A 19,021-nucleotide genomic window follows, 5' to 3' on the forward strand; every position below is an offset into this window, starting at 1 on the left:
ATCTATGGCTTCATTTTCAGGGGTAGAGTCCCTTTAGCTTTCTTTTCTCTAACAGGTTTCTGATATCTAAGATGAGGGTTGAGAACAAAGTATCCACTTTCTCCACTCAAAAAGCACTTGGAATCCTAGCATAGCAGCAAGACAAGAAAACAAACAGAAACACAAATAGGAAAGGAAGAAGTGGAATTATGCCTATTTCCAGATTATATCATCCCATACTTATGGGACTCAGAAGACCACACCAGAAAACTCTGATTACTGATAAATAGGCTACAGAATCAATATACAAAATATAGTAGCTATATACTAGCAAAAACATATTTGAGAAAGAAAACAGGAAAACAGGTCCATTTATTTCATAGCTTAAAAATTACCTACAAATATAATTAACCAAAGGGAAAGGCCTTGTGATAAACATTTTAAAACACTGAAGGAAGAAACTGGAGAAGACACCAGGTGCCCCCATGCTTATAGATCAGAAGAATTAATATTATGAAAAAGGCCACATTACCAAATATGATCTACAGATTCTATCAGTCTCTACCAGTGTTCCAATGATATCTAGAGAAATAATAATAACAATGATAATAATAATAATAATAATAATAATAATAATAATCAATCCTGAAATTCATACAGAAGCACGGAAGACTCCAAAATGGCCAACACAATTCTTAGCAAAAACAACAATGCTAAATAATATATTATTCTACTTTGATTTTGTTGTTACTGTGATAAAGAACAGCCTAAAACAAAGTTGGAGAGGGAAAGGTTCATTGGTTTACAGGTTACAGTTCACCACTGAGAGACATCAAGGCAGAAACTCAGTGCAGCAACCTGGAGGCAGGAACTGAAGCAGAGGCCATGGAAGAGCTTCACCTACATGGCTTGCTCACTTCCTTTCTTAGGCCACCCAGGGATGTTCCACAGAGGTCATGCCTACTGGCCAATTTGATGGAGATAGTTTCTTAACTGAGGTTAGCTCTCTCAAGGTGATTCTAGTTTGTGTCAAGCTGACAAAAACTAACCATAATATGTAATATATAATTTATAAAATATGTATGCATATATGAAAATAGAAGCAGTACTATGTGAGAATAGGAAGGGATTTAGTGTAAGGGCTCCCTTTCTTTCTCTCAAGGTAGAATAAAGGTCATGGCCAAGAGATGCTCTGTTGGCTCACTTCTGAGAGCAAAGGGAAGCCTGACTCTATGACCAGTTAGAACAGCCAATTTCACATTTTTGGATATGATGGTTTCTGTGATTTTTCTTTTTCATTAGCAGATTACATACTCACTTTGTAGGTTGAAACCCATTTTAGAAACATAAGGAATTGGATGGTATAAGCCATTAGTAGGTTCCACACTAGAAGCACGTGTAAGATTCCCAGGGTCTTCTACAGAGCTGGTTATTAGCACCAGAGTGTTTGCTTCTGAGCATGAAACCTGCCTGGTGTTTCAGAGAATGGGTTAGGAAGCAAAACCTTGCTGTATAAATGGATGGGGTTTTGATGTGGTTCTTAATCCAGAAATAATTAATACCCTTATGGTATCATAAGCAGTTTAAACAACTGAAAATATGTAGACCAACAAAATCACATTTCCTTGTCAACTTTGAGAACTCTTGTTGTCCCCTGGGAATGTGCCAGTGCCACCAAGCAGCTAGAGAGACGCATTTTATCACAGACAGTTCTCTTACACATTCTCTGGTCAAAATTAATATTTCATGAAGGGAAAAACGTGCTTTACAGCACATCATTTTTTATTTTTTGCTTTCAAATATTTCTCATTTATTCCCAGAAGAAAAAGCTTATAAAAATACGAACTTCTGCTTCTTTGAAAGTTTAAGAAACATCATTTTAATGACAATGAACCTGATCAGATATAGGAAATAGCCAAAAGCAAACCTCAAGTTGCTAAGACAATGTGAGCGTCAGCCAGGAAAACTGTGCATTCCAAACTGGGTCAAGGCTGAAGCACAAGGTCTGTTTAAAATACCTACGAGAGATGTCTGATTCCCTCTCTACAATCACACCCAGCACAGAATGATGGAGTTGAGGAAGAAGCAGTATATGAATATTTGAAGAAAGATAAGAGAGAGCGGGAGGGATGGAGGGAGAGAGAGAGAGAGAGAGAGAGAGAGAGAGAGAGAGAGAGAGAGAGAGAGAGAGCTATGCACGCAACTTTGAGTAAGCATATTGAAACTAGTATTTCTTAGATGCAGACAGTTACTAATTTGCCCACGATTCAGAATTTTGCATAATTTTCTCCTATTTTCATGTCAAAAATTAGGAAGTCATGATGTAGAGATGCTCATATTTAGAGGAGAATACTTGCTTGCTGATTGAATTTCTAATTCTAACCCTGGCTAGGGTAATCAGCTAAATTCAATTAATTATAACAGTTCACTTGATTAGATTTCCAGTGAGAGGAGGTATTAAAAGTCAAATGGGTTACTATTACAGATGGTTTTGAGGAATTGAAGAGAATTCTTTTTTTCTAGTTTTTTTTTTTTTGCTATTAAGCATGATGATATTTTTAAAAAATGATTTTGCAAATGCCTCGGTAACAAGTTACCTCCTTTAAGCATCTTGAGGAGACATGGGAGGACAGCTATTTGTTCTTTTAGAAAGATTTTGAAAAGGACTCTAACACACTGATGCAATCTATAGTTGTTTTTGAATTTATTGCTCTTAGGGCATCTTGGTTTTGAAAGCCATTTCCATTTTCTCGTCTGCTGTCTGGTTCTATAGGGACAGTCTCCACGTCAGGGCTCAGGCCTTCCGCTTTATTGTGTAGTAAACACATGCCTTTGCTTTCTCCTCTTCTGATTCACTTAATTTGTACTATAATTCTTTTTTCCTGTCATTCCTTCTTTTTATTTTTCTTTTCCTTGTATTTTCATCAAGCTTCTATTTATACTCTTTATGTTACTTTACTGTTAGGGAAAACTAAACTGTAGTAAGCAAACAAATACCCATATCTATCTATCTATCTATCTATCTATCTATCTATCTATCTATCTATCTATCTACCTATTACCTACTTATCATCTATTTATCTATCATATATCATCTATTAACTATCTATCTATCATCGATCAATCTCTTTTTTCTATTATCTATCTATCTATCTATCTATCTATCTATCTATCTATCTATCTATCATCTATCTTCCTTTTTTCTATCATCTATCATCTATCAGTAAATCTCTCTGTTATATATGTTTGTCTTATCATCTAATTGTTATCTACCATCTTAGTATCGATTGTACATTTGTATCTATTATCTATCAATAAATCATTTAACTATCAATCATGTATCTACCATTTTTGTTTTCTTGGTCGACTATGGCATAGTATACCTGCTATAGTCCACATAGATTTTATTGAGATGGTTCCCTATTTTTGGGTAAAGATTTATGTCTATCTCGCCTCCTTTTTATTAGGCTTTCATAAATGATGCCAGAATCTTACTAATTGGAGGTGAAACTGCTAGATCTACATTAATTGAGAATGTCTCCAACTGTGATTTATTTTTCTGTTTAATTAATTAATTATTAATTAATTAAAGTTCACTTGGTGATAGTAAAGGCATTTTTGGGGGGTAAGGAAGAGAAACTAAGTTGCAAGGACTACTCATTTATACTCCATAGTTTTCAAGCGAGGTGTGGGAAGGAAATGCCTCCCTGGTGATAGCTAACCATCAAAGGTGAATGCCCTACTATTTTTTACAAAGACATATTTATTAAGCATTCGCTGTCTGCTAGTTGTTTCTCTGCGTCATTGTTTCACAAGAAAAACCTGAAGAACATTTGCATGAAGCTTAAAATCCAAAGAAGAAGCACAAAAGGGTAGGCAATCTAATCATTTATGGACTAGGAATAATGCAACTCATAACAATAATAGATAACAAGAACAGTGCCATTTGCTGCATACCAGAGCTGCGTACAAGGCATTCTATTTAAGTAAGATTCCATTGTACGGCGGCAATCCAAATGACCCAGATTTTGCAATACTGAGCAATTCTGTCATTTTCCTTTTCCGCGACAGCCCTCTGGAGCCATATCTGTCTTGTATACAAACTGCACAGTGTGGGTGCTGAGGAGCTCAGCCCTTCGTCTGTGACTTGAAGCACATTTGAAACCCGACTTTGGAATTCAACTTCCTGAAGCACGATTAACTATTTCTTTATCCCTTCTTTTATTCAGGTTCAGCCGCCTACCAAGAAATCTCCAAGCCCAGGGATGCTGATTTGTACAACTTGAGTCTCAGTTTCTCTAACACGAAAAATGAGGACACGTGTTTGTTCCTCTTGGCTAATGGGGCTATTCTGAAAACCAAGAAAGAGCCAGGAAGTTAGCATGATCCCCATGCTACTTTTCTCTGGCCTATGTGCATGGTGTGTACGCTAATGCCAGAGGAAGAGATCTTGCTCTATTGCTTTCCCTTTTATTCCCTTGAGGCAGGGTCACCAACGGACCCTGAGCTGTGGTATTGGCCTGCAAACCCCTCCCCCCCCCAACTCCACAGTGCTGGGGGTCAGGCGTGCCTGCGCATGCTCCACTGGTTTCCTTTTTATGCAGGCGCTGTCATTCAAACTCAGATCCTCACGATTTCAAGGCAAGTCCTCTTGCGCACGGAGCCACCTCTCCAGCCCTAGAGTAGACTTTAGATTGTCGGGTAAGCATAGTGAATGGTAATTACTGACTCACGCCTTCATATCAGTGCGATGAAGGATTCCGAAGTTCCTTGAAGCTGACAAGAAAAACATTCTAAAGGAAATAATATGCTGAGCACCCAATTTAAAACTTTCAGAGGGTCAGTACATCTGAGGAATTCTAAGACACCACCACATCTTTGACAGATGAATGATAAAAATAAATATGAATATGAGGAGATTAGCTTTTTATAGAAATCACCTTAAAATAGTACCCTGCAGAGGCATGGGCTCCACTGAAGTCTATAGAACTTTAGGTCAAAATTCTGAACAAGAGAAACAAAGGATTATCTAGAGTAATGGTTTTTAACCGTCCAAATGCCACGGCCCTTTAATATAGTTCCTCATGTTGTGGTGACCCGAAACCATAAAATTATTTTTGTGGCTACTTTGTAACTGTAATTTAGCTTCTGTTATGAATCATGACGTAAATATCTGTGTTTTCTGATGGTCTTAGGCAACCTGTGAGAAGGGGTTGTTCGACCCTCAAAGGGGTCATGAACTAAAGGTTCAGTTTAATCTATCTATCTATCTATCTATCTATCTATCTATCTATCTATCTATCTACAAAATAAATCAGCTACCAGCAATACATATTACTATTCTCTCTGTGTTAATAACTACTAGATATTAGGAATGAATTTTAATGTATAGCATTTTGTTTCTCACCACAACACCAAAAGCTAGTCACAACAAATCCATCAGATAAAGGACAAATTTAGGTCTTTAGAGGTTAAGTAACAAGCCTAAAACCTAACTCCTGAGAAGTAAGAGTCTGGATGGAAATCTAGGCACTGTTCCCCCCCAAAGGTGGGTGGGTAGTGGAGTGGGAAGGGAGACAAAAATAGAGAATGAGCTGTCAGAGGGAAAGGGGAGCATTCAGCGGGAGTACTCAGACATGGAATTCATCAGGAGATCCAAGCCTTGTTTATAAGGGAGGGGGAACTTTAGCACCTGTGGGCCCTAAGCATCTGCTAATCCTTTTGGGACAGATGGCTCCCAGTGCCGGCCAGGGCATCATTCCACTAGTGGCCCAGCAAACCCTCTCTTGCAATGGCAATTTTGATGCTGTGCCCACCTAATGACCCCTGAGCAGTAACACAATTTCCTGTAAGGATGGCTTCTGGGAAGAAACACACTAATGGTCTGAAATTACAGCTCAGCATATGTGAGCATCACGGGTGGCCATACAAACATCAGTGCCCAAGTGGAATGCTGGCGTGAGCTACATCCGCACTGACTGTCCTGGAAGAAGTGAGTTTTTATAGGTGATGAAGAGATGCCAGTCACTAGGATGTCCGTGGTAGTTCACCCTCACAGAGATGGCCATGGCTAGGAGCCAGCCTTAAGTTAATTTGAAAGTAAACTCATCAGAGAACATAGACCAATCTCAAGCAAATGGTAGTGAAATTTCACCTTTATGCTGAGCTCAGCTCATAGAACATGAAACACAGTAGAATATCATTTCTTGTGTTCAGGTATTTGGGAAGCAAAATTCTGATGATCATTAACAGTAATATTTAAAATGTGTACTTTGCAAATAACAATGGCTTATATCTACGAGTTCTTTACTATTAAAAAAGAATTAATGTGTGTGTGTGTGTGTGTGTGCATGTGTGTGTGTGTGTGTGTGTGTGTGTGAAAGTATGTGTGTATGTGTCTACTACTTTGAGAGTAGGTTTGGATTGAACTCAGGTGTTCAGGTTTGGTGGTAAGCACCTTCATCCACTGAGTAAACTCTTAGTCCCTGAATCTTGGAATTCTAAAAGCCACTGTTTAGTTTGGCAGAAGGTATTAATAAGGACACACCACCTCAATAGATGGAGAGAGAAAGGTCTTTTCCTTGGAGATGTATACATAGCACCATGGTTATGATAAATAATGTGTGGCGTCTTTTACAGTCACCAACAGAGAGAACTTTACGTGTCCTTACTACAAAAAGCAAGAACTGAGCGGTGGGGGGTGGGGCGGGGATTATTCCACATTGTTTTATTTCAAATGTTCTCCCCCCACCTCTGTGTGTATGTGTGTATGTGTGTATTTGTGTGTATATGTATGCATGTATGTATGTGTATGTATGTGTATGTATGTGCATGTATGTATGTATGTTTATGTATGTGTGTATGTGAATGTGTGTTTGTATGTATTTTTCAATCGCTCTTCACTTTGTTTTTTGAGATAAGGTCTCTCGCTGTCTCAGTTCATGAATTCAAGTAAATGAGTGGCTGACAGTCCCCAAGGCTCCTCCTGTCCCTGCCTCTCTAGCACTGGGACTGCATACATGCTCTGCCACAACTGGCATGTCTCCAGCCATTACATGGGTGCTGGAGATCTGTTTCTTATGCTTGTGTGGCAAACACAAACTAAGTCACCTCCCCAGCCCATCCGTATTGTATTTGTGGGTCACAGTGTTGCCTTGTACCACATAAATATATGCAACTGTATTTTGTCAGTTTTTAATTAAAAGCAAAAACAGATGGGTAGATATAAGCCATGGTTATGGGCTACAATGACATGGGTTCACCTGGGTGTAATTGCTGATGCATGTGTGAAATGGACAGTACACAGAATATCCTAGGCTCTTGGTGTTTTCTTGAATGAAGTAGGTAAGCACACTCAATAAACTCTAAGGACCAGGGTCATTGTCTGATGCACAACATTTTCCCATATGACCATCTAAATTGATGGTATTTGGAAGACATGATTAAATTAACCAGAACAGGGCTGGGGATTTGGTCAGTGGGGAGAGTACTTGCCTAGTATGCAGGAGTTCCAGGGTTTGATCCCTAGCGCCACATAAAACTGAGTGTGTGGCTCTTGCCCGTGATCCCTGCACTTAGCTCGAGGCTAGAAGGTCAGACATTCAAAGCCATTCTTAGCTATCTTTTGAGTTGGAAACCAGCCTGGGCTAGATCTTCTTTCTGTTTAGTAACTTAATCCCTTAATCTCATGCTAGGATGGTGGGCATGACTGAGTGAACCCAGAAGAACTCTGCCCTTAATAGAACTTAGCAGTTGACGTGGTGAGGGATGTTGACTGCTTTATGTATGTGGCAACATTCTGAGAAGAATGCTTCCAGCTCGAATTCTGATGTCCTGCATTTGAACTTGAGCATGGTACAACATGGCTGTTCACTCACTGGGTAGCTAGTCTCTTCTTTCTCAGACTCAGCAGCTAACTAAGTTTGCTGTCAAGCTCATAGCACCCGGCCGAGCGTCAAAATGACTGAACGCCAGAAGCATGTAAGTGAAGATCAAAGAGTTTAATCCACTTACCCGAAGGCATTTTAACACATGCTAGCGTCATGCCCAGTTTAGGGCGAAATCTCAAAGCCCCAACTCTTTCCACTTTACCTGAAGTTCAACCAAGTGAAATCCTCTGAGTTTCAGCTTTAATATCTTTTGCTGTTGTTGTTTGCCCCCCATACTTCATTAATTATTAAGATCAGTAAATGAGGACCCAGATACTCAGAGGCTCTATTCCAGGCTGTGGAACTTTGGTGTATCTCTGTTTTCTAATGAGATCATTAAAATGAAATATTTGCACATTGATACATAATGATAAATTCTATGGTAGCTGTAGAATATTTATGAATGAAGTTGGATCTGATTTGAGATCAGGAAAGAGGAGTGGCAGAGAAAAAAAAGAAAATGTTTACTGAATGTGTCCTAATAATTATAACGATGTATTGAATGTCAGGTATGCACAGTACTTCACTTAATACAAATATTAATAAGACTAAATAATTGTCCATCTGGTCTTTGTTGATGTCGTCCCATTATAAAGATTGGGCTGGAAAGATGGCTCAACGGCTAAAAGTGACTTTGTTTAAATTCCCAGAACTCACATAAAGGCTGGAGCAGTGACTGACTGACTGTAATCCCTGCACTCGCAGGGCGAGATGAGATGAGAGAGAAGAGAATCCCCTGGAACTCCTGGGCCAGCTAGCAAGCTCAGCAGCAACAATGAAGACACTGCCACAAGCAAAGTTGGAAGACAAGGACCGAAACACTCCTTTGTTTTCTAATCTCTTCACACATGCTATGGGCTGCTCCCTCGCCTCTGTGTGTGTTTGTGTCTGTGTGCCTGTGTCTGTGTGCCTGTGTATGTGTGTGTGTGTGTGTGTGTGTGTGTGTGTGTGTGTGTGCAAGAGAGAGAGAGAGAGAGATCTTTAAGAATGCAGGAATTGAGGAATAGAGATAATAAGAACGTACCCAGTCAAAGTGTCAGAGTTTCAGTGTCAGAGTTAGGACCCTGACCCCTGACCCACTCAGTCAACATCAAATTCTACAGTTTCCTAGGCAGCACTGAACTCAATAAAAAGCAAACCAGAAATGTGGTCCCCTAAGTTTTAGGCTAGAGCTGACCAGATGGAACTGAAAGTGATAGCCCTTGGCTTTATAATGGCCTTGTTCATGGAGTCATCTGAGAGGGCATCTTCTCAGGTGGGGGAGGGGGCAGAAGTGCCACCATGAAGACATCTGGGCTCAGAGAAGATTCCTGGGAATGGATTCAAGGACATATCCTATAAAGCTGTAAACACACCCGGGTCACTTTTAGCCAAAAAAAATAAAAACAAAAAAACAAAACAAAAAAAAAAAACCCAAAAAAAACACTTGGGTGAAATTAGTTTAGGTTTGAATTTTGTTTACTGAATCCGTTGCTGTGTAAACAATCTTGACCACACTCCTTGGACCACAGCAGCTCCCATCTGTGAACCAGAGAACAAGATCCCTCTAAGGCTCAAAGCTGGTGGGAGGGTTAAGTGAGTTAATGCAGGGAGCATGGCTGGCTGGAGCCCGAGTTAAATCGATGCACTTTCCTTTATACCTCTCTAGGGTACATTCTATGTGAGGCCTCTGGGAGGATTTCTAAAGGTTTCTGTGCTGTGCCTCCAATTAGCCAGAGCTACCATTGTCTTCCTGGGGTTCACAATGACCACTCCCTGTAGTTTGCCTGAGCCCTGGAAGTCAAAGGACACCATCACCGAGGGGGGGGGGTGTGCTAAAATTTAGACAAGAACAACACTCATAAAAATCATAAATTAACTATTAATAAATCCCAGTCATACTTTTCTTCCTGAGCCAGTGTCTACACTTTGATGACACTTCTTATTCGCCACCCCCCCCAACTCAACTTTGCTCTCACAACCTTCTGAGAAAAACCTGGAGGAGCTGCCTGCAGGCACCAATGGAGGGTACGAATTTTATCCTTGCTTAATCTAACTTAGACTCCTCTGTCCTGGGAAGGGAGGGTGTTTGCCTTATTCTAAAGCCTCCATCTTCTGCAACAAAGCCAAAAGAAAACACACACACACACACACACACACACACACACACACACACACACACTTTCCCCAGGGCTGAAGGAGTTTGCTTCTCCTTTGAATGGGCGCCTTCTTCTGAGGCTGCTTTTCTAGCGGCTCCTCCAATGGAGGTTAAAAACACGGCGGTAGACTTTGTCTCTTGATTTTAGCAACATAGGCTTGGGGATGGAGGTGTCTAAGCTGCAGGAAGAATAGACTGAAAAGCCTTAATCTTACATTATTTTCTGGGCAGACATTTGGAGTTCTTTCAGAGCAGAATGAAGGTGTCTTCAAAGCCGGGCTGAAGAAGCTGGCTTCCCTTTTGCCCATTTAATGGCATATGGAATGCTCAGGTTTTCATGTTAAAAAAAAAACCCTCCTTTTTCTTTATCTGTGTGAAGCTCTTTCTAATGGTCACCATGACAGTGTGAACCAAGAGACACATGCTAAGACAGAGCTGTTCTGTTTAGTTTACCTGCTCAGTCTTCCTTTAGTCAAGGGCTCAGTGTTGAGACGGCTAGCTCCTGGAAAGGGGGTCCACGGTCGCATCCTGGAGCACTCTGTAAGATAGAGTTGACATGTTCTCTCCCCTCAGCAGAGTCCTTCAGCAGAGAGTGCCTTGTATGTGCCTGTTAGTTTTGGTTTTCCGAGAAACGCAGCCACAGACCTGGGCAGTTTGGCCTCGTAGCAGGCCAGACTTCCTCTTTGTGAACTGTGGTACTAGCTTTGAAGGTGTGGAGGCTGTCAAAGCTGACCTGACGTCGTGTCATACAGATTCGTGTGCATCCCTTCACAAGAGTCAGAACATGTGGCAGTAGACTGCTGAGCGACTCAAAGTGAGCTTTGCCTGGCGGACATATGGACTGTCTTGTGACTGCAGGCCTCCCTAAGCTCCTCAGACACATGCAGCCTCTCGGGGATTATTCAGAAAGCACCCAGACGCAGAAGAGAAGTGGTTGGCTCCTATTCTTGCTCTGTTTGTTATTGAAAATGGGATCATAGGTAATTCTCATATCCATGCGCAAAGTCATGTAGCATATTTGGAGCACACATTACAGACTCAATATATGCCAATCTGTTTCTTCCTTAACCTTAATCCTTTTAAGCTGTCCTCTGGAGTGCCCACTGCAGTGGTCCTTGAGGATTTAATGTTATTTAAATGGATTTTATTGATGTTGAAATTTATAACAAATTCCTACATTGTTTAGGATAAATTCAAAAAAGTTTATTTCTTTGGGGGGAGGGGAGATAGCTCTGGCTTTGACTTAATGAAGGAAACACTAAAATAAGCTCTTAAGGGGTGTTAATTATGAGCCAAGCCTTGCACTAAGCAGATTTAGGTATCAACCTGTTTAATTTGCCAGTAACTACGTGAGAAGAATATTCTTTTTCATTTTGCAATTGTGAAAACTGATGCCCATTCATTCTCTTTATCAGTGAGCCTTTACTGCATCTGGGGCTTAACAAGATGTGTTTACTGTTTTGTGAGTCAGGTTAGTTAGTTGGTTGTTTTGGTCTAGACCTGTATAAGTTTGTTAGGCTTTGCACACCAGTGTCCCACGGAAAGTAGTGGCCTACAGAGTAGAATGTATTGTCTCCCAGTTCTGGAAGCTGGAAATCCAAGATCAAGCATTTTTGGTTTCTTCTGGGCCTCTTGAGGGAGAGATGTGTATTTGGCACCTTCTAAGTTTGTAGATGGCTGTCTTTCTTTTCACACAGCATCCTCTATGTGTCTATTCAAATTTCTCCTTTTTAAAGGAACCAGGCAATCTGGATCAGGGCTTACACTCTGACCTCATTTTAAACTTACGTCTCTGTAAAAACCTTTGTCCATATAGGTCACATTTTGATATACTAGGGATAAGGACTACTAAATAAAAAATTTGAAAGGACATTCTTCACCCATTGGAGGGCCTCCAAACTGCCCCTTATCCCTCCAAGCTGCCCCTCATCCCTCTGCAGGCTGTCCAAGGCTCATTTTCCTGACATTTGAGTACAAGAGGGTGGAAGCCATACACACACACCTTTCTTAAGTCTCTGTTAGCATTCTGTTTGTTCAGATCTCATTGACCAAGGTTAGACTCCTGGTTTGTTTCATCCAGAGTGAGTATGGAGACACTTTCTCAAAAGTGAAATGCAGACAAGTACTTTACAATGGAAAACACATAGGCATCACATTACAGTTAGTTCTAAGGACATTGAAAAGGCAAGTCCAATACAAAATACCCATTAAGGAAGAATTAAAGATTGGTGGGAATATGGTTATATGTGATGTTTACTGCTTTTTTGAAATAGAAAAATAAGTAATCCCAGTTCTTTGGGGGGATAGAGAGGAAGCAGGATCCGTAGATCAAGATCATTTTTTATGATGTGGTTTTGAGCCAACCTGGGCTGCATGAAATTCTGTCTCAAAAAGCAGAGAACAATTACTATCTGCCAATCATGCTATTAGATGCTAGAACACAATTGCATTAAACACATACCTTGCTCTTTATCTCTCATAGTTTACTTTTTTGAGGAGTCAAAAATGGACAAACTTTACTAACAAAGAACTATTGATTTCATCCAATACAATGAGGTGGGCCTGCTTCGACAATTTTTTGTTCATTGGCTCCTTCTGCCTACTACATGCCAGGCATTGGGTCAGATATAGAGGCTCAAAGGTAAAAGAAAAACAATATTGCTGCTTCATGGGGATAATAGGCCAGAGAGGTATTAAATGAGAAATGCTAAACATGGTAGCTCTTTTGAGATAGGAAAACAGAGGTTCTCACATGTGTGTAACAGGCTAGTTATCGCCCACTCTGGGTTCAGAAAATACTTCCTTTCGGGAGGTGATGATGAAAGCCAAGGTCTCCATGATGGGTGAGGATTTTCTAGACCAAATGAAGAGAAATAAGGGAAATGAAGGATGGAAAGAAATGAAGAGAGGGAGGGAAGGAGGAAGGAAGGCAGAGAGTGGAGAAGGAAGGAAGATAGGGACAGAGGGATGGTGTGGGAAAACATCTGGAGCCCAAGAGTTGTATATCTGAATGCCAGGAGGATAGCCAAGCTCTCCTGAGGAACCTACAAAGCAACAAGTTACAGGAATGCAGAAGAGACAGGAAGATGCTAGCCTGGAAACAGCCAGAACAGGGCAATACTCACTCTGCTGAGGACCACAGCCCACATTTCCTCTTGGCTGCTATCACTCAGGCTGAACAGGCGGTCCTTCAATTTGTTGTCCTTTATTTTATACTAATTGCTGCAAGAGTTCTTGCCTCTTGACCTCCATCCTCCCTCCCCACCTGCATGGTCAATTAGGTCCATGAGCCTTGAGTCACCAGAGGGTAGTTCAGGAAAATTCACTAGAGTCTGGGTTTGAACACTCAGGTTCTGAGGATCCAGCTGTATTACTGAGGGGATGCCTGGCTTTGAAAGGAGCATAATCCTTTTTTTTTTTCAACAGGAAGCCTGGGAATGAGGGCCTGCAGTTGGAGGCATGTCCATCTCACCAATGGACAAATAATAGGCTACATATGTGGAGAGGAGATTTGTAGTACAGCAGAGCTCTGCATGGTACAGTAGAGCTACATGTGAGATGGGAGAGGATGGCTCTGTGCTGTTGCATAATCGAGAGAGTTAGATTCCTGTGTCAACCACCTAGAGCCCAGCCAAAGAGGGCAACTTTCCACCCACTCCAACTTTTATTATGAGTTCACTGTCCATTAAAATTTACATCTTAATGTATACTTAAAATTATTTTTAACCTTTTAAATTTTTACAGACCTCCAAGAAGAAGGACCAAATCCAGAGCTGTGATGTAGAATGTCTTCTTGGTCCCTGCATTTTTAGAAATGGATTTCCAGTGAGTAAGTACTCTGGGCAGATGCAAACTTGGTTCTACTTTCAACTTTTGCAATTTCCTTTTCTGCTTCTTCTTTATCTTCGTCTTTATCCTCATCTTCTTTTGGGAATAAGAAGAAGTTTAAGTGTTAAAAGAAACGGGGAGTTCTGAGTAAACACTCTGACACCTCTTGGTATTCAGTTTCCTGCTTGCAGCTGGTGCTGTCTGCCAAGTCCAGGCTCCTGTCAGGCAGCTGGTCTTGGGCTGCTGTCAAGCGCTGCACTTGCACCGTGAAGCTTACACGCACTCATACCCCGCAAACTCGAGTCAATTTTCTACATCGTCGTGGAAGAGGGGTGGTGTTTATTGGAAGAGCTTGTCTTTTTCTAAGGACTGTCTACTCAGTGGATCAAAATCACACTTAAAAAAATTGCAAGAGAAATCCTGCGTAGAACCTGACTTAATTAGCACTAGCTTTCCTGATTTATTACAGTTTAGCATCTGCTCATTACTGGTGCCTCAGGCAGCTGGACACTGGGCACAAGTCAGAGAGGGACTCAGCTTTCCCTAATTGTGTTCTCCTGTTATCTCCTATCCTGTGGTCCCAGGGTGCACATTGTGAACCTTCAGCCCACCGCAATTAACTGTGCTCTCTTTCACATCACAGTCCTGTCTCCCAAAATGGAGCATTTGTGTTTGAATTTAAGCTTAAGTGTCCTCCTCTGCTGGATTTCAGACATGCTCAACTTGAGCTGGTTCTGAGACACCACTGGATACTTTCTTACAAAGGTTAAGTAGTTACCAGGAGAAAAGCTCAAATTTGAATGGGCCTGATCTCTTGGAGAACACTGTGTATCTTAAGAATCTTAAGGTGTTTCCAGTTGCTGGCTCAGCTGCCCTGGCTAGCCATCCCACGGAAAAAGAAGAAATGGTACATGGATATGAGGACTCCTCGCAGGAGCTTACAGTCCCAGCAAAGGGCAGTTCAGAGCACAACACAATTTCTGACATGTATTTTTCTAGAATGGCTGTATTACACCCATGTTTAAGTCCTTTGGAGCTGCCAGGGGAAGAGGTGATAAGTAAGGGCAGACAGAGAACGTCCCTAAAATCTTTGCCTCACACCATGTTCACAAGTCCACTATTGAAGTTATAGCAAGCTTCTCCAGAAAGGTCTCATGGGTTAAGTGTCAACACTTCAGTTGAGTCAATAATTGCTCTTGGCACTTCACATAGGTTCATGCTATAATAAAACAGTAAGTCTAGCTGGGCAGTGATGGCACATGCCTTTAATCCTAGCACTTGGGAGGCAGAGGCAGGTGGATTTCTGAGTTTGAGGCCAGCCTGGTCTACAGAGTGAGTTCCAGGACAGCCAGGGCTACACAGAGAAACCCTGTCTCAAAAAAAAAAAAAAAAAAAAAACCAAAACAACAACAACAAAAACCAAAAACAGAAACAACGCCCCCCCCCCCCAAAAAAAACAAACCAAAAACCAAAACCCAGTATGTCTAGATGGATACCACTGTTATTTCTGGTACACATTTGAAGAAGCAGATTCAAATGTTGCAAGTTCTCCTAAGATGAGTGAGTGATTCATTTACCTCCAAGGCCCCCATTGTGAGGACTGGAGGCTAAAGGCACTTCTGTCCTGCTACACGGCATGGGAAAGGCATGTGGCTTGACCTTGGGAAATGCCAGTAGCACACAAACACAAAATAGACACAGCACAGTGCCATGACAGAGTGAAAGAGGATAAAATGAGAGGTTGGTCAGGACATGGGCACTGGCAGATTTACCCAAGATAACTTAAGCTTCAATCTATGCAGAGGGAGCATGTGAACTGAGTGAGATCTGACTGCAGAAAAGGAGCTAACCAGAGATTACTCCAGATGGAAGAGATCGCTAAGCAGAGGGAACACCAGAAGAGGTCCCCAATTTTTGAGTTTAAGCATGACTGATTACAAAATCCTGGCTGGTGGCTGTCTTACTTACCACCCCAGATGCTATTACAGTAAACCACTCAGCAGCTGCTGAACTGAACTGATTATAGCTTAAAATTGTTGTTTTTCATTCATGAGACTACAGAGCTCTATCGTGGTAAATGACCTCACAGTGCACTGGAGAAAGCTAAGGCAGAGGTCAGACCCAAGCATTTTAACCCAAACCTGCTCTTGGCATGCCTCTTAATGCTACATGGTAACGACACCCAGAGCTAGCCATTTTTCTTGAGCAGAGCCTTGTTTAGACAAATCTGGCTAGGGATGTGACATCATCCACAAGAAAAAGAAAATCTGCTATGGGTTGTTTGCCAAACATTTTTCCCTGAGGTTAAAAACACTGTAGTATTTTTAAACTATGCAAGCAAAAATCACTCCCCCACCCCACCCCCCCTGCACACAAGGACCCAGTTCTTGCCAAGATTGCTAAATTGGCAGGGCAAAGGGCCCCACACCATCTGTCCTCACATTGGCTGAATTCAGGTCTTGAAGGAAGAGTTGGATTAAGAAAAAGAAAAATAGCATGGAATATGGCTGAGGAATCCCATGATAGACTCTCAGGGTGAGCACTCACGGTGAACAGGCTGCAGGTAGCCTGAAGACAGACTCAGAATAGAGAAGGAGAGGAAGGAGGCTGAGGTGAATACCTATGGTGGACCTGGCTCTGTGGTGTTATGGAGGGATAGGACTGCTCACCTCTCTCCTTCATTCTCTGTCTTTCTGTCTGTCTGTCTGTCTGTCTGTCTGTCTGTCTGTCTGTCTGTCTCTCGCTTTCTGTATAAAGGAGAAGGAAATCTTGGATACTTCCCTGTCTTTAAGGAAGTCAGGAACATTATACTGGTATGAATAGCACAGTCACATTTTCAAAGCTCTTGCCTACACCATGCATTGCTTCATTTGCATTTGAGGCTACACACCCCCATCCTCATTATAACATGGCTCAGTGGTTAAGAGCACTGACTGCTCTTCCAAAGGTCCTGAGTTTAATTCCCAGCAACCACATGGTGGCTCACAACCATCTGTAATGGAATCTGATGCCCTCTTCTGGTGTGTCTGAAGACAGCTACAGGGTACTCCTATAAATAAAATCAATAAATCTTTAGAAAATAAAAAGACATTTGAGATTTAAAGATACTCATTAAAGAATCTCATCGGGACCCTGGAGCTGGTGGAACACTGAGCAAGGATGGGCTCTCATATCCAATCTTCAGAACACTTGTCCCAGACCTGGCTTTTTTCGGTCTTTGAACAGAAGAAACAAAGGCACTGTGCAGTGAAGCATCAGCACTGAATTCTCGTCAGCAGACAGGCTGAGACCTGATCCCAAGTCTCCAGGTTTTATATGGATCCTAGTAAGGTAAACACTCTCTAATTCTAGGGTCTCTTAGGGAGCAGTAGGGGCATGGCTCCTTAGCTAATGGTCTTCTGTACATGCCAGTGCAGCCATTGTAAAATTAGTGTGGACATTAAAACTAAAGAGTCAAATGGCTGGGGCTGAAGAGCTGGCTCAGCAGGGAAAAATACCTGCTGCCTTTTTGCAGAGGATGTGGGTTCAGTTCCTAGCACCCATATATTGCTTTACAACTGTCTGTAAGTTCAGGTTCACGGGATCTGATGCTTCTGGCCTCTGTGGACACCCGGACTAGCACAGTTCTCGTGCATATGTGCAGGCACTAACAATGAAATGAAAACATCTTAAGAAAGGCCCAGTGCTGGGTGTGGGAAGCACTTTCAGAGTTGGCGTTGGTCAGTAAGGTCCCATAACACCCCTTCCTCCATGCACTATTGCTCTTGCTCTTGGTTACCTTCTTGGACTTGAGGGTAAGTCCCTATTGCTAAGGACCACATACATGAGTTAGAGCATGGCGAAATTTATAAGCTCCATCCCTATAGGTTAGCTTTCATAATGCTGAAAAGTTCTATCATACTACTGGGGAAGAAGGTTCTCTATGGCCTTTGTATCAGCTCTGGCCTCCAGGTTCCAGCCCTGCTTTAATTCCTGTTCTGATTTCTTCCGGTGATGGATTGTAATTTCAAAGTGTGAACCCAATAATAGATCCTTTTTCCCTCAACTTGATTTTTGGTCATGATACTTTGTCACAGCAATAAAACCTAACTAAGATAAAGTGGTGTCAGATTTGGGCATTGCTACGATATATATGCATGACTGTGCTTTTGTTTGGAGGGATGTTGATTTTGGAGTTTTGAATTAGGAAAGCAATGGAATGGTTTAAGCATAGCAAGAACATGGAATTACAGTCTTGTGAAGATTATTTGAAGTGCTGGGGGCTTGGCTCAAAGGTTTCAGAGAAGAATTTTAGTATGTTGCCTAGAGATCATTCTTGTGATATTTTGGTGAAGAATGTGGCTGCTTTTTGCCTTTGTCTGAAGAGTCTGGCCGAGGCTCTAAAGTGAAGAGTTTTAGATTAATTATGTTGACAAAGGAAATCTCAAACAAAGCCTAGCATAGACTGTACTGTGGTTTAGTCTTATGAAGAGCATTTTGATCAAGCCTAGCAAGCTTAGAAAGGAAAAATACAAAATGTATTCTTTAAGGATTGAAGGGACACCAGGAAGTGAAATGGATTAAATAATCTCATTAAGGATATTAAATAGGATTAAGGGGGTGGTAGCCTTGGGGCAAGATGCTACCCAGCTAAGCTTATTGTTTATGCAGTGACAGTTGTAAGAAGTTATACCATGTTAGGCATTATTATGGCCTGGTTAATGTTTTCATTTGGACATAAGGAGATATGGTTGTGTGTCAAATTGACAAGGGATGATTTTTGACGATTATTCACAGTCATCAACTTGACTATATCTGGAGTGAGCTACAATGTAGAACTGATAAAGATCTTGTGAAAAGGAATTAAGGAAAAGCTTAGGTCCAGGCATTGTGGTATATGTCTTTAATCCCAGCACTCAGGTATGCAGATTTCTGAGTTCAAGGTCAGTCTACAGACCAAGTTCCAGGACAGCCAAGCTTAGGTAGTAAAGGAAATCACTGAAAGCAGAAAGTTGGTGACGATATTCTAGAACAAAAGGTCCATGTTCCAGGTACAGCAAATAGCAGAACTCAGCAGCTTTGGCCATATGGGTCTGGCTTTAGAGTAAAGAATAGAAGGGGTTACTATGGCAATCGTTGCTAGTTAGCTGGAGCTAAGAAATTAATGGTG

The 19,021-nt window shown here is 41.5% G+C and overlaps 1 protein-coding gene across 3 annotated transcripts in view; it reads right to left on the reverse strand.

Moving 5' to 3' along the window:
* The window catches only part of Clnk (cytokine-dependent hematopoietic cell linker), a 171,271-nt gene extending 160,517 nt beyond the window's left edge, over positions 1–10,754 (reverse strand). Inside the window, exons 1-2 of one of the 3 annotated variants that reach the window (XM_006503974.2) lie at positions 10,690–10,704; positions 10,498–10,582 (exon numbers count right to left, since the gene is read on the reverse strand). The gene's annotated coding sequence lies outside the window, so the exon portion shown is untranslated. Of the gene's footprint in view, positions 1–10,497 lie in introns of all 3 variants that reach the window. The other 2 variants (XM_011240734.1, NM_013748.3) reach the window with 2 other exon arrangements.
* Positions 10,755–19,021: the final 8,267 nt, after the last annotated feature.

The sequence above is a fragment of the Mus musculus genome, chromosome 5 (genome assembly GCF_000001635.26).
Source record: "Mus musculus strain C57BL/6J chromosome 5, GRCm38.p6 C57BL/6J".
NCBI lineage: Eukaryota > Metazoa > Chordata > Mammalia > Rodentia > Muridae > Mus > Mus musculus.